The following is a 13,729-nucleotide window of genomic DNA, read 5'->3' as shown; positions in this document are numbered from 1 at the left end:
CTCTAAAGATTTCCAACTTTAAAGAAAACAAAACATTGGCTAATAACTAAGTAAAGCGTCAAGTTACCCCAAGTTAAACTTTTAATCGTGTTAAGTCATTTCTTGGACTTTATGCGTGATATCTAAACCAAAACGTTTATTATAACATATTTAACATTGACACGACATTTCGATGCAAAAAATACGTTTTACCAAATCATTAAGAAGTGTTCCACTGGCAGGTACACAACCTGGATAAGCTGCGGTTTGAGTGAATATAGCGTGTTCTGTAATTGACGACTATTAAAGTGAGACGCTAAGTAATTACAACGCTTTTGTTTTCAATTGCGGAACGCATGGGCGCGCACAGACACACACACACGGAAAACTAGAGTTTAAAAATGTGCATCTTTACGCACACCAAATGGACGAGTCACCATGTCTCCAAAAGGACATCTGAATCTTTTAATGTTGCCTACACGCTTTGAGATAAAACGTAACATGGCATAGTTCTCACCACATCCTTCACAGAAGTAAATTCATAAAGTGATATTCAGAACTTGCAGAACTCTCTGGATCAGCTGCCAACTTGGAGCTTCCGTCCGTCTGAGAAAATTACGGTACCAAATAACGTAGTTTAGGCTGTACTTACCCACGATGTTATTTCACTCTGGATGCAGATTTAAAGAAAATAAAATTCTTGCTATCTTTATGTTTCGCTACTTATTTGTCCGAAAAGCATGTTTCTTGTCTGAGAGGTCGGCGCGTGTTAGATCTGAGCCACAGAATCCTTCTCATCTATGAGGTTCCTAGACCGTTTACAAGCGGACTTGGAGCTGGACACGTGGTTTTTACGACAGCACAGATTAGAGTCGTCGGGGGGGGGGGGGGAAGGAGAGGGGTGGCGGTGTGTGGTAGTCAGTAATATAACATTGATCAAAACGAAAAAGCAACCACACCCCGCTCACTATATGCGATTTCCACCCCTGACCACCATACAATATCATATTTCCACAAAGATATGACGAAACTTGCAGCACGGCAGTCATAAACAGGAATGTCTGTATTTGCATTATGCTGTACTTCTTATTGTACAACTTGAGTTTTGCAGTCTGTATAATGTATTCTAATAATGTGCATATGTGATCTATTCCCTGAAGTGTTGGTGAGACTTACACAAGTTCTATCTGTTCCAGTGATCACAATAATAGAAGAGTGCGATTAAGTAATTTGGGCGAGCCAGGTAAGTGTATATTATAATAGGGTTTAAATACCCATGACCAGATTTTAACTGGCAGAGTTTTATCCTAAACTTTGAATATTTCAATTCTTTCTGGGCATTAACGCTTTACTGTCACCGCTGTTCCTGCTTCTAACGTCAGGCCTCTATCCTTTTCAATCACGAGCATGTATGTGTATGCTCCGTTTCTTTCATCACTAACTTTTTTTCTTTCCTGGTCCAGCTTTCATTGTCCTTTTCCTAACACTTTTTATTCACCAGTTTAACGTGCAATTGGAATATCCAGGTTTGAGATTCAGAGGCCGATCCTTTAATCAATTCCCCGCATTCCCCCCGCAAACCCCCTTTGAATGCGAGCAAGTCCTGAGAAACTAGCTGCGCTGTTTTGGATTGCATCTCTATCTAAAGCGGCGCATATTCCACTAACTCCAGTGGGGCAGCGCTGGAAATGTTTTGACTGGCGTCATTTTGACAAGGTCGTCCGTCATCTAGTCTATAGATTGATAACACACAGTGATAAAGCAAACACAATCACCGGAGAGGAATTTTGGTGCGAAATAAAGTTGACGATGAAACATTTGCTTCAGTTAAAAAGAATGCATAATGCCAATGTGTTTTCAAAATAGTGTGAACTCTGAACTTAAGATTTCTAAAGCAACGACTGATGGTGCGTACTGTACTAATAATACACTGTGCTAGACTCTAGTAATATTACGGTCGTGACCGTATTGGCGGTTCACTGTGAACAGATGTTTGAGACTACTTTATGCGATTTACTTTTCATTCGTATTATACGGCGCTAGAAACAAATGCCGATCAAAGATAAAACAGATAAAACTAGATAAATACCTGTCATATTATATTCTCAAGTTCATTCTGTATGGGAATCCAGATTATTAGAAGAATCAGAACAGACGGAATCACCATGAAACGCTATGGATACCGGTTGTGTTGTAGTCTCTTACTAGTTACATCATTTGCCATTGATTTGGATATCGACTGTTAATCTCTGTACTAAAATGCATAGGCAATCATTCGCGTGTAATATCATACCGTATCATACCATACTTATAGAAGCAGCGTGTTGACTTCATTTCGAGGAATGTTCGAGCTACACAACACAATTATCATTTCAATAACTCACACATGGAGAAAGAGCATCAAGCAAAAACTGAAGATCTTTCAATGTTAAAGTTGTAAATTCTATTGTCAGTCTGCTGCCCATAACGTTCAGTTTTGCCACCTTTATAAATCTGATTTCAATTAAAGAAAATAAAAGAACTATATAGTGGGGAGGGAAATAAAAGCTCTTTGCACTAGGGAATTTTTGAACTTGGGAGGCAGAGAGCAATAAGGGAGCTCACTAGCTGTCTGATTAAGAAGAGTCCTCTGGGAGAAATTGCAAAGTCTTACATGTCCGTCTGTTTGTCAAAGTGTCCAACAGCAGCCAGGTCAGTTCGTTAATGCATTCTGTCGATTATAGCAAAAAAATGTAAATTTATTTAAGCAAAGTCTAATTGCTGCAATACATCGTATTCCTCGCGTTTAGGAACACGCTGACATTTACTTGATTGATGAATTCTGCTCGTAGGCGATGTGTTTAACCGATCTGATAACAACTTGAAATTAATATTCAGCTTATATTTCGTTTATTGTACCTGGCTGCTTTGTGTAAACCGCCGTGCAACGAAGGGAAAGCAACATTTCTCACAGTGTTACGCATTATGATCTCTGCTAAAGGGTCAAAAACAGACTAGGTTTTCAAAATAATCACATCCTACAACACAATTAGATGATCAGTTCTGTGTATCTGTATGCATTGTGTGTGTAAAAAAATCTGATTCAACAATCGATGTGGATATTCCAAGCAAATTTGTTGGACTGAAATAAGGCGCACTGTATTAAATGCAGAGAGCGCACTCATGTTTTTCTTCATTGATTAATGGCTTCTAAAATAAAACATGCGGGAATGGGAGCTGCGATCGATAAATTAACTACCGAAATTCATCATTTTCTCGCGTAAAATATCCAGAGCAAGACACAATTTTTTGACATGTCCCACAAGGTAGAAGCGAGGCAAGGTTCGATCTGGATTGCTGGTTATTAGAAAATCTGATTCCATTTGACACCCAATTAAAAGTTTGCATTTCTTGTTAATTAATTCTCTTGATCGGGCAAGACAAATAGAGGGTTCATTTTGACAGGAGTCCGATAAAGAATTCAACAGCGTTTCTTCGCCGGGGTGTCTCCTGATTATAGTTTTAAGGTCACGGCTTCATGGGTTTATAATTCATTAATACAGACGTTTATTCAGACGGGAGTAATGAAGATCGTACTTTGTTGCATCATCTGGACTTATTTGGGATATAGAAGAGAAAGAGAAATTCTAACACACTGTAAACTTGCAGGTTGATGGTTCGGGATTAAAATTGCAGTCTATTACAAATCAGCTCGCTGTTACTATCCAACCCAAAGAGCGAACGGATTTGAAAACTATTTTACATTCAACCATTCTTTTCATTACACGAAACTTTAAAACTGTGCTGATCTTGTGAACTTCATGGTTTGAATCAACACTTTCCACAAACTTCCCAATCTTAATAAACGGAGAACGTTGGGTGTGCGCTTCGAGTGGATGGGGTGCGTTATGACGAAAGCAGGAGAGTCGGGTAGTGGGTAAGGGCTTGTTATTACTGAATACTAAAACTTTGCATCGATGATCTTTAACGTTCTGTTTAGGGTACCTACAGGAATAATTCATCTTACTGTTTTGTGTGTACTTTAATGTACATAAAAGTTACTACGGCGAGATTATTGATGGCACTTTAGTTGAAGTGCTGGGCTGGGCTTGGTGCTGTCTTGTATCAGGGACAGTTTGGCTTTCTGGAAGCGTGCTTTGCATAATTCTCAACCACTTGAGCTCTCTTCACGCTTAGTGTTTTAAACTTTTTATTCTTAGTCGATGCACAGTTCAATGCCAGATTGAAACACTCGAAATAAGAAACTGTGCGACACCAGACGTTTATAAGACGAAAACAAAAATAGCCCCAAAATAAGGGTATCTATGTGAAATTTGTTACAGGAAAATTATTATTTTCGCATTATGGTCTTCTATCCAGGTACAGGTATGTGGCAAAATGCGATAAAACAAAGAACGTATATCAGCACAGGGACAGGTCCTTCGGCTAACGGTGGTTGCGCTAATAAACTAGTAATTAAACACCTAATTTAACTAAACTAAAACTTTCTACCTGCACAAGGACCATACCCTCCATTCTCTGCACATTCACATGCCGAAGAGCCTCTTGAATGTATCTATCTTACTGCCTCTACTACCACACCTGGCCGCGAATTCTCTTTTTGTAAAAAACTTGTTCTGCACATCTCCTTTGAACTTATCCTTTCTCGTCTTAATGACGACAACCAAAGAATGCGAACATACTGTATCGTCATTGTTAAAAAGGCTTTCCCATCGGTTACATTTCAGTCTAATCTCTACATAACCAGCTAAACTGTAACATGATATGAGCCGTAACCTTAAACACCTTGCACTAAACTAACTACCTTTCAGGTACGCACATGTTTCCCATGCCATCTGGGGTTTCATTTTAAAACAAAGCAGCGACTTGTGGCTTTCTCATATTTGGTAAATATATTAAAAAATTCGCGGCCTTCTGATCACACAGAGCGCTCAGAATTTATGGTAAAACACTGCAAAACTCCACTGCCTCTGAATGATGTGTTATCGTGGAAGCACGATCAATAACGACAATGGAGTAATTTGTCACCATGGAATTGATAAGCTTTTCACGTGCAACAATATCAAGTATATATGGAATCATAATTATCGTGTGTGACTCCCTCAGTGTGTTCTGTGACTTTCATATCACGCCATTTATTACACATTTCAGAGAGCGTCACCCACTATAGTATATATGTAAAACACATCGGACTGTAAACTCTTTCGGTCAATTAGACTGTACAGCACAACAATCCAATTACAAATACAGTATTTAGCAAATCTTTTAACAAATTTCAGGGTTGGATAATACCACAGTTGGAAAGAACCGTTCTTCGACAAGCATTGAGGTGAAGTTCGGCGATTTTCACCAGTAATCTTCACGGACCCAAGAGGGCGCAACTCCTCACGCTTTCGGATTTTAGCCCGGTCGGCAGTTTAAAGGGACAGCAACAGCCTTCGCTCATGGCAGCCCCATACTGCTTTAAACCCGCAGATAGGGTCACTTGATCAGAGTTTTCCACGACTCCGTTTGTGTGTCGGTTTACTTTGACAAAACGGACGATTCCGAAGTCTTTTCGTTGGGCCACTGAATTGGGCTCTGCATTCACACAAGAAGTTTCTTTTTGTTTTCGCTCAGATTAGGGCTGGTGTGGTAATCTCGGAGATTCAGAGCAACGTCCATCTGCCACGTGTATGCTTTGCTGGAAACTATAATGGTTAAATTGTTTCACTGATTAGTGTATTATTAACAGTAAATTGATACTGTGAATATCGATGTGTCCCGATGAAGGGTCTTGGCCCGAAACGTTGACTGTTTATTCCTCTCCGTAGGTACTGCCTGACTTGCTGAGTTCCTTCAGCATTTTGTGTAGGTGCTTAAATTAGCATTCGCAGAATTTCTTCAGCCTGTGACGACTTCGCATTTTTCCTAGTGCATCCAAGTTCGCCATACCCTGCTGTTATGTAGCTATGTAGATCTTTGAGGCTATACATTTTGTATACTTCATTGGAAATGCTAACCTTGCTTCACGGATACAAATGCAGTTTAAGAACAGGCAACAAGAACGTTTATACGTCCAAAGAACTATTCAGAATTGCTTGGCCCAAATTCCCCGACTGCTTCAGACAAAACAACAATTGAAATGGACATTTCTGCGCTGGTTCACAATTGATGTCCACGGGACCTTTTGGGGGATCTAGTAGGAATGACGATTTATATTCAGAACATTGGCTAAACTGACCCGACCTGTTTTGGGGAGATAGCAAACTCATCCCACAACTATATCCATAACCGATAACCGTTTGCGCAGTACTTATTATATTTAGAAATGGGCCAAAAGAGAAAGGGTCTCTTATTCGTACCTTATTTTGATGATAAGCATAAATCCGTAAGTTAAACAACTGATGAAGTCAGGTCAAGATTCAAGATTGTTTAATGTCATTTCCGATACACAAGTGAAAGGAGAACGAAATAGTTGTTAATCCGGATCAGATGCAGCACAAAAACACACGAAAGATAAAGAACACAATAATAACATACAATTAATACAAATACATAAGATAGCTTATATACAGAGATTGTATGCCCAAATATGACGCTAGGCTGTACGTAGGATGTCTGACGGGAAATAATAAAGTAGTGACGGAGTGAGAGGATGGAGGTGTTTGTTGATTAGCCTGCTTTGGGAATGTAACTGTTTTGAGTCTGCTGGTTTTGGCGTGGTCGATACGTAGCCTCCTCCCTGATGGGAGTGGGGAAACAGCCCATGAGTAGGGTCTATGGGATCTTTCATGATGCTACCTGCCCTTTCATGGCAGCTTTCCGTATATATGTCCTTGACGGCAGGTGGGCTAGTGGGACTACTGTACCACACCGTTATGCAGCTTTTTATGCTCTTTACTGCACACCTGGAGAATGGCGTCAAAGTCCAGCCCTCTTCAGCCTCCTCAGACAGTAGAGGTGTTGGGAAACTTCCTTCTGGGACCTTGGCGGGCTGTGTCTGATGTGCGCTCTCAGGAGTTTGAAACTGCTTGCGGTTCCCACTGCTGTGCCATCGATGCAAAGAAGTGTGTGAGTCGCCTTTGTCTTGAGTGCACGAAGGAAGAGATCATTTACCTGGCGCCAGGCCTCGACCTCTCCCACCACTTCTCTGTAGGCCGTCTCATTAGTGTTTGTGATGAGCCCGACCATTGTCGTGTCATTGGCGAACTTGATGTGATTGCTCGGGCGTCCGGCCGCAGATTGTACAGCGATGGGCACCAGTCTTAAGGATGATGGGAAGGGAGAAGCGGTTATGCATCCTGAATATCTGAGGTCTGTTCCTTAGGAATCCCAACGTTGCACAGTGCTGTATTTAGACCCAGGAGTAGGAGTTTATTCACCAGGATCTATGGGATAATAATGTTGAATGCCGGTGGAAATTCAGAAACGCAATCTTACTTAAGTGCCCTTGTTTCCTAGGTGTGCCAGGACCAGTTGCAATATAGATGATATGACATCTGTCGTAGAGTGGTTCTGTCCGTAAGCATGTTGGTGGTTGTCCAATGTGTAGCAGGAATTAAGTTTTTTTTTTGTATCTGTCATTATTAGTTTCAAAGCACTTCATGGTGATTGGCGTCAGTGTCTCCGGGCGGTAATCGTTTAGTTCTGAAGGTGTGGAGTTTTTCGGTGCAGGGATGACGTTGGCTGATTTGAAGCATGTGTGGACAACGTCGTGAATGAGTGTTGAAGATGCCCGTGAAGATGTCAGTGAGCTGGCGTGCACATTCCGAGTTCTCGGCCTGGGGTGTTCTCTGGCTCAGCCGTCTTGCGGGGGTTGACTCTCCAGAGTCCTACTTAATGTTACATCACTGGCTGCTCACCTTGTGAGGGCTTAGCGTTCATGGGCTCAAGCGTACCCAAAAGTTGCTGAGAGTGTCTGGGAAGGCGATATCACTGGTACAGTCGATGTTTCCCCCCCCCACCCCGCCGTTGCTTAGCCAGTAATGCCCTTCATGCCCAGCTACATAAACCGACGATCTTTATCATACAGGCGTTCCTGATTTTTTTTCGTGTGCGCTTGCAGTCTTTGCCCTCTTGATGCCTGACTGCTCTGACAGGTGTCCTGTCACCAGAAAGTGAAGGAAGCCCCCGGGCTTTTAGCAGGGAGTGCACCTCTGCGTTCAGCCAGGGCTTCTGGTGAGAGGAGCTGTCGTCATAAGCACAAGCACGGTGTGGTACAGGTACAATGAAGATGCAACAGCACGTAGATTCTCACTCTTTACGCCACGAATGAGTAATTATAAACATAATTTTCTGACTATCAAGAATATGTGATGTTTACATTTGAATAATATTTTGGAGGTAAATGGGTCTAATTACAATCCTGGGTTCAGTACTAACGTTGGAGGGACGGAATTATTCTACAAATACGCTATAAGTAGTCAGTTTTAGCAAATAGAGCCATATTGCGGGAGTCAGGAGTCAGCCGACACACAGAGAGAACGCGCGGTAATTCGAAACGCCTTAATGCTTCACTGGCTGATGACACCTGAAGTTTTTAAAAGAGAATGGCTATATTTTAATTGAATGTAAAGACTTTTGATATTAAAACTATCTTTTCTTATCGCCATTCTATTCTATCACAAAGCTGGGAGAAATTAACAAAGTTAGAGACTAATTAAGATTTGGGCAGGCGGTTCAAACATTGACGGGATTTAATTGACCCACAATCACAAATCATTCAAGGGAGAGCGAAAGTAGCTGTAACTTTTTAAATATAATTTCTGGTTCACAAGAAGTCAATCTAGAATTCGATCAGATACTACATTGATTATGAGCAGGAAATGTTGCTTATCGACCTCACGCGTTGTTTTCTAGGATAACTGTAAATAGGATACTGGTAAATAGTTACTTGACTTGAAATGTCATTTTGCCGTGCTTGTGGTGCTGTGACTGGAGTTGGCTGGGGTGCGGGTTGGGGTGCTGTGATGGTTGCGGAATGAGTGTATTCCCTACTATGCAGGAAATATTCACTCCAACAATTTACACGATTCTCCCGTATCACGATGTATTATTTATTCTGTGGAAAATATTGCAATAAATGCAGAATTTTAATGTTTAATTTAATTTTAAAGACCAAACGCATTAAGCGAATACGCGTGGTGGAATACAGCATGCTCCGTTATTAAGAGCATCAACAGGATGTGAAGTCAGTGGAATTTGCGCTAAGAAATTTGCCAATGACACCGTGGTAACAGCAATATCAGAGGAGAAAATCAACTTCGCACAATTTAGCCGTTGGCATTACTTACAAAACGTCGGCGAAAGGGAAGTGGTTACATTAAAAAAAATGACTCAGTGGTGCTGCGACAACAACCTCTCACTCAATGTCAGCAAGACCAGGGAGCTAATTATTGGCTCTGGGAGGAGGAAACCAGAGATCCATGAGGCAGTCCTCATCGGAGGATCAGAGGTGGAGAGGGTCAGACACTTTAAATTCCCCGGTGTTACGTATTTCCGAAGATCTGTCCTTAGCCCAACAATTACGAAGAAGGCTCCACTTCCTAAGAGTCCGCGTAGATTCGGCACAACAACTAAAACTCCGACGAAGTTCTATAGTATATAAACTCTGACAGTGGAGAGTATATTGACTGGCTGCGTCACAGCCTTGTATGGAAACACCAATGGCCTTGAATGAAAATCCGACAAAGAGTAATGGATATGGCCCAGTCCATCACAAACCACTGAGCATCTACACGAAGCTTTGTTGCAGGAAAGCAGCATCCATCAGGGACACAAACCCACACGCACTCTAGATTAAATATGTCTACGTTGAGTATAAATTTATGTTTAACTTGCATCTAAACGTGCGTAAATATGGTCATTCTCGCTCTAGCTGATAATCTATCTCACTTTACTGACCGCAGATGTAATAGATACAAATTGCATTTACAAATACCACATTCTCTCAGTAATTCCATTCACTTTATTGGGATCATTGCGTGTTATTATTGTGCTACTGGCGATTTTTCATTCCAACAAGTTGCATTTTCCTCAAGTCATATCGGGAAGCCAAAGCGGTGGTGACAGATAGCATCGCGCAAATAAAGTAAAACTTGTTAAGTAAAGCAGCCAGCAATTGAAGGCTGGATACGCTGTAATCTCACGCAGCACGCAAAATTGTTCAGTTCCTTCAGTATCGTATGTGTTGCAACTTTGCCCGAATTTTTTTAGACTGAAGAAAGGAGGAAAATGTAAAGATTTCCACTATTTGGAGAAGAATGTGCTGGAACTGAAGATTTTGTACCCATCTGACCTTTAATACATTGCACGCAGGGAAAATAAGAACATGACCCAGGAAGCCAGGATCAGGTTTTGGAATGAGAGTATGTTGGAAGTTGGATTCAATAAAAAGAATGATCCAGAACATTGGCTCAAATATCAGATTATTGTCTGCCACCGGATAACAGTATTTTTTAATAGACCATGTTAAATGCATTTCATTTCGTCCAATGGGACTTCTCTATAGGGTTTCAAACTCTTCCAATTCCCAAAGATGATAATAATCATATATGGACTAGCATCTCCAAAATTATGGAGGTTGAGAAGAGAAGCCATGAAAAATGCAAAACGAGTAGCAAAACATTAACCAATGGGTGAAACGTGTTACAAGCAAACATTAATATTTAATGTATTAATGAATTTCAGAAGTGGCATAAATTGAGATACCATCTCCGGTTACCATGGAAGTATCTAAATAAAGTGTGCAGATACTGATGTGAGCACCATGCCTTCTGCAAGCATGGACAATCAGAATGCAACCAATTAAGTTGAGATAAAAAATGGGAGTTATAGATTATTGAAATCTCTCAAACCAAGTCCTCTCCTCGAGATGGATTTAAAAATACATATTAAAGTAATGAGGAATGGTTTGGAGAGGAAATGTATGAGCAGCTGGAAATTAGAAGGAATCACTGGAAACTAGAGTTTGATCACAGAGAAGTCCATTTGTCCATACTAAGAAAGGATGAAAAATCAGATACACTATATTAGTTTCATTTCAATTCTAGTGAAATAATAGAAACAGAAGTAGACAGGTGGATAGTCTGTTGAATTTTAATGTAGTAAGCATACATTAACACAGAGCCAGGAGGACAGTAGCTCATCCAACCAATCTGATGAGAAAATTACAACCCTAAAGTTCTGTGGAAATCCATGAAATGGGAGTAGACAGACCTCTACAAAGGTTAAATAACATTTTACATAGCTGAAAACTTTGAGAATTCTGTGTAAATCTTGGGCATGGATTGACTGACATTTTAAAAAAAACGTTTCATGTCAACATAATGTGGTTTCCAAGGCTCATTATTGGGCCTAGTACTTTTTTCTACATCATATGAACGTATGTTCTGTTAAATCTCAATACTGATATAAATCTGGCAAATATGGAAATGGTTTCAAACTAGAATTGGAAGAGAAATGAAATTATGATTCAGGTAAATCACAAACAGAGAGTCCATTGACCTGAAGTGTTAACCCTATTTCTCTCTCCACAGATACTGTTGAGAATCTCCAGCATTTTATGATTATTTCAGATTTCAAGAATTTACAGTTTTATTTCACTTTTACAGCTGAAAGAAGCAGGTGAAAACCTTTGGAACAAAATTGTCAAAATATTTGATTGGGTCAAAGAGTTACAAATACAATTAATGATGTTAAATTTAAAACAGATAAAGTGATTTTCAAAGAATTAAAACAGCTGACATGTTTGATTTTGTAATCTCCCGGAAAACTAGAGAGAACTAGGAGCTTTCCGTCATCATGCTCATTAGCTCCACAGCAGCACCCAAAGTCAAGAAAATTAAACTAAATAAGTAGAAACAGATAGACATCATAGCAATCATGTTGAATCTTTTTTTCTCTGTAAAATATTGTGTAAGTGTAGTACAAAAAACAAGGACTTAACAACAGAATCTTGCACAGACCGCCCCCCCCCACCCCGAACGATCACCACGTTGTACTCATGCCGTTTTCCCATGACTTGCAAACTTAACTGAAATACCATCATATGAGTGGGACCATCTAAAAATTCCTAGCTTATCTGGAAGGAGATCTTACAGAAATACAGAAAGGCAAGGAAATGGATGAATACATTTGAAATTTATTTTAAATTGCCCAGATGGCTGAGGTAAATTTAATTTGCATTTGATCACTATTGTGAAATAGGGAAGTATTCAGTCAGTCGGGAATAATTTTGTGGCTTGATGACATAACTAAATATTATCCACAAGTGGACCAATGCAAAGTGCAAAAAAATGCTGATAGAATAGTTTAAAAAGTGCCTTCACATTGCGTCACACTCACTCTCAATAACTATATTGCACCTTACAATTTCTGTTTTATTTCAAATAATAACGCCGGTAGTCAGCCTATCTGCATCGATAGATTAATGTCAGAAGCTGATTAGAACTGATGATTAACAGCTAATACTCATAGGCTTGTATCTAATTATGCATTGACACTTCTGTTTTGCGCACCAGAATGCCAGTTCGCTGAAAGAACCCGAAAGGCGGGAGGAAAGGTAATCTGTAACGGCATGTGTATGTAGAATAGACAGAGCTCCATAAAAGTGGCGCTGGCAAAGGAAAGTGAAGAGTATTTTATTTCACAGTTAGTAACAATTTACAGCATACAATACGCACACATTTTTCAGCATAATTTTCTGAATATCATATTAATAGATTATTAATCTGTTCCTTATTTCCTCAAAACACGCGTCGTTACCTGCTACCTATCTATTATCTTCATCTGGTATCATTAATACTCATTAAAATTCCGATACAATGATGGATGTTTTGTCCCCCAAGGAAAATGCTCGCTAAAATTCTTCTGGTTTCCCTCAGCAACTTCGGCAGTAGGTCGGCCGATATTCTCGGTGATCTTTGGAAGTGAAGATATGGCCGTAGTTCTGGGAATGCCAATGAAAATTATAATAATCAAACATTTAGAATACAAAACTATAAAAGTAACTGCCAGCGATTTGTTGCTCCAGTACTTCCAATAGGGCATTTCAACAATTGCATTGAATCTAAATTTTATATTACAGTATATTTCTAAAAAAGATCTGAATATTATACGGCACGTTTATGTTCCAAATGACCTGGAAAGACACCTAAGAACTTGAATGATATAAAGTCTATGATTTACTCAGTGTGCTCTTTGTTTAAAATGAACCAGTTATTTTGGTGGGGCCTTTTACTACCTTCAAGACCCATAAATTTAAGTTATTATTGACGATTACGGTTTAGTTGCCCGAAATGACAATTTACTACCCAAGTACGTAAGGGTGCCAGGAACGATAAAAAAAAATCTAAAGCGAATTTAACTCTACTAAATTCTTGTAGAAGACTGCAATCGAGAACATGAACGCAGTCACGTACGTACAGTATATGTCAGTTTGGAGTTTCAAAATACACTTCCGTTTCATTTCTATATTCAAGATTTCCGTCCCCCTGGTGATTGGGATATTTGCTTCGACAACCACTTTGAAAACAAAAAAAGGTACTATTAGATTCTCTGAATACATCTAAACACAATGCATACGCATTCAGGAAGCTAATGACGACCCTGCGCAGCCCCGGCAGTACCGAGTGAAGTGATCTTTGGCCCAGCGGACTGATGTCTTCTTCGCTGATTTAATATAACATCTTCCACTATCATATTATATGGTCATTATAAAGCGAAGTTGCTATAACAGTTTTTTCTATTGTGTCCGTGGTAATAATTT

This window comes from Hypanus sabinus, chromosome 5, assembly GCF_030144855.1.
Source record: "Hypanus sabinus isolate sHypSab1 chromosome 5, sHypSab1.hap1, whole genome shotgun sequence".
NCBI classification, from domain to species: Eukaryota; Metazoa; Chordata; class Chondrichthyes; order Myliobatiformes; family Dasyatidae; genus Hypanus; species Hypanus sabinus.
Note: the sequence above shows the minus strand (reverse complement) of the source record.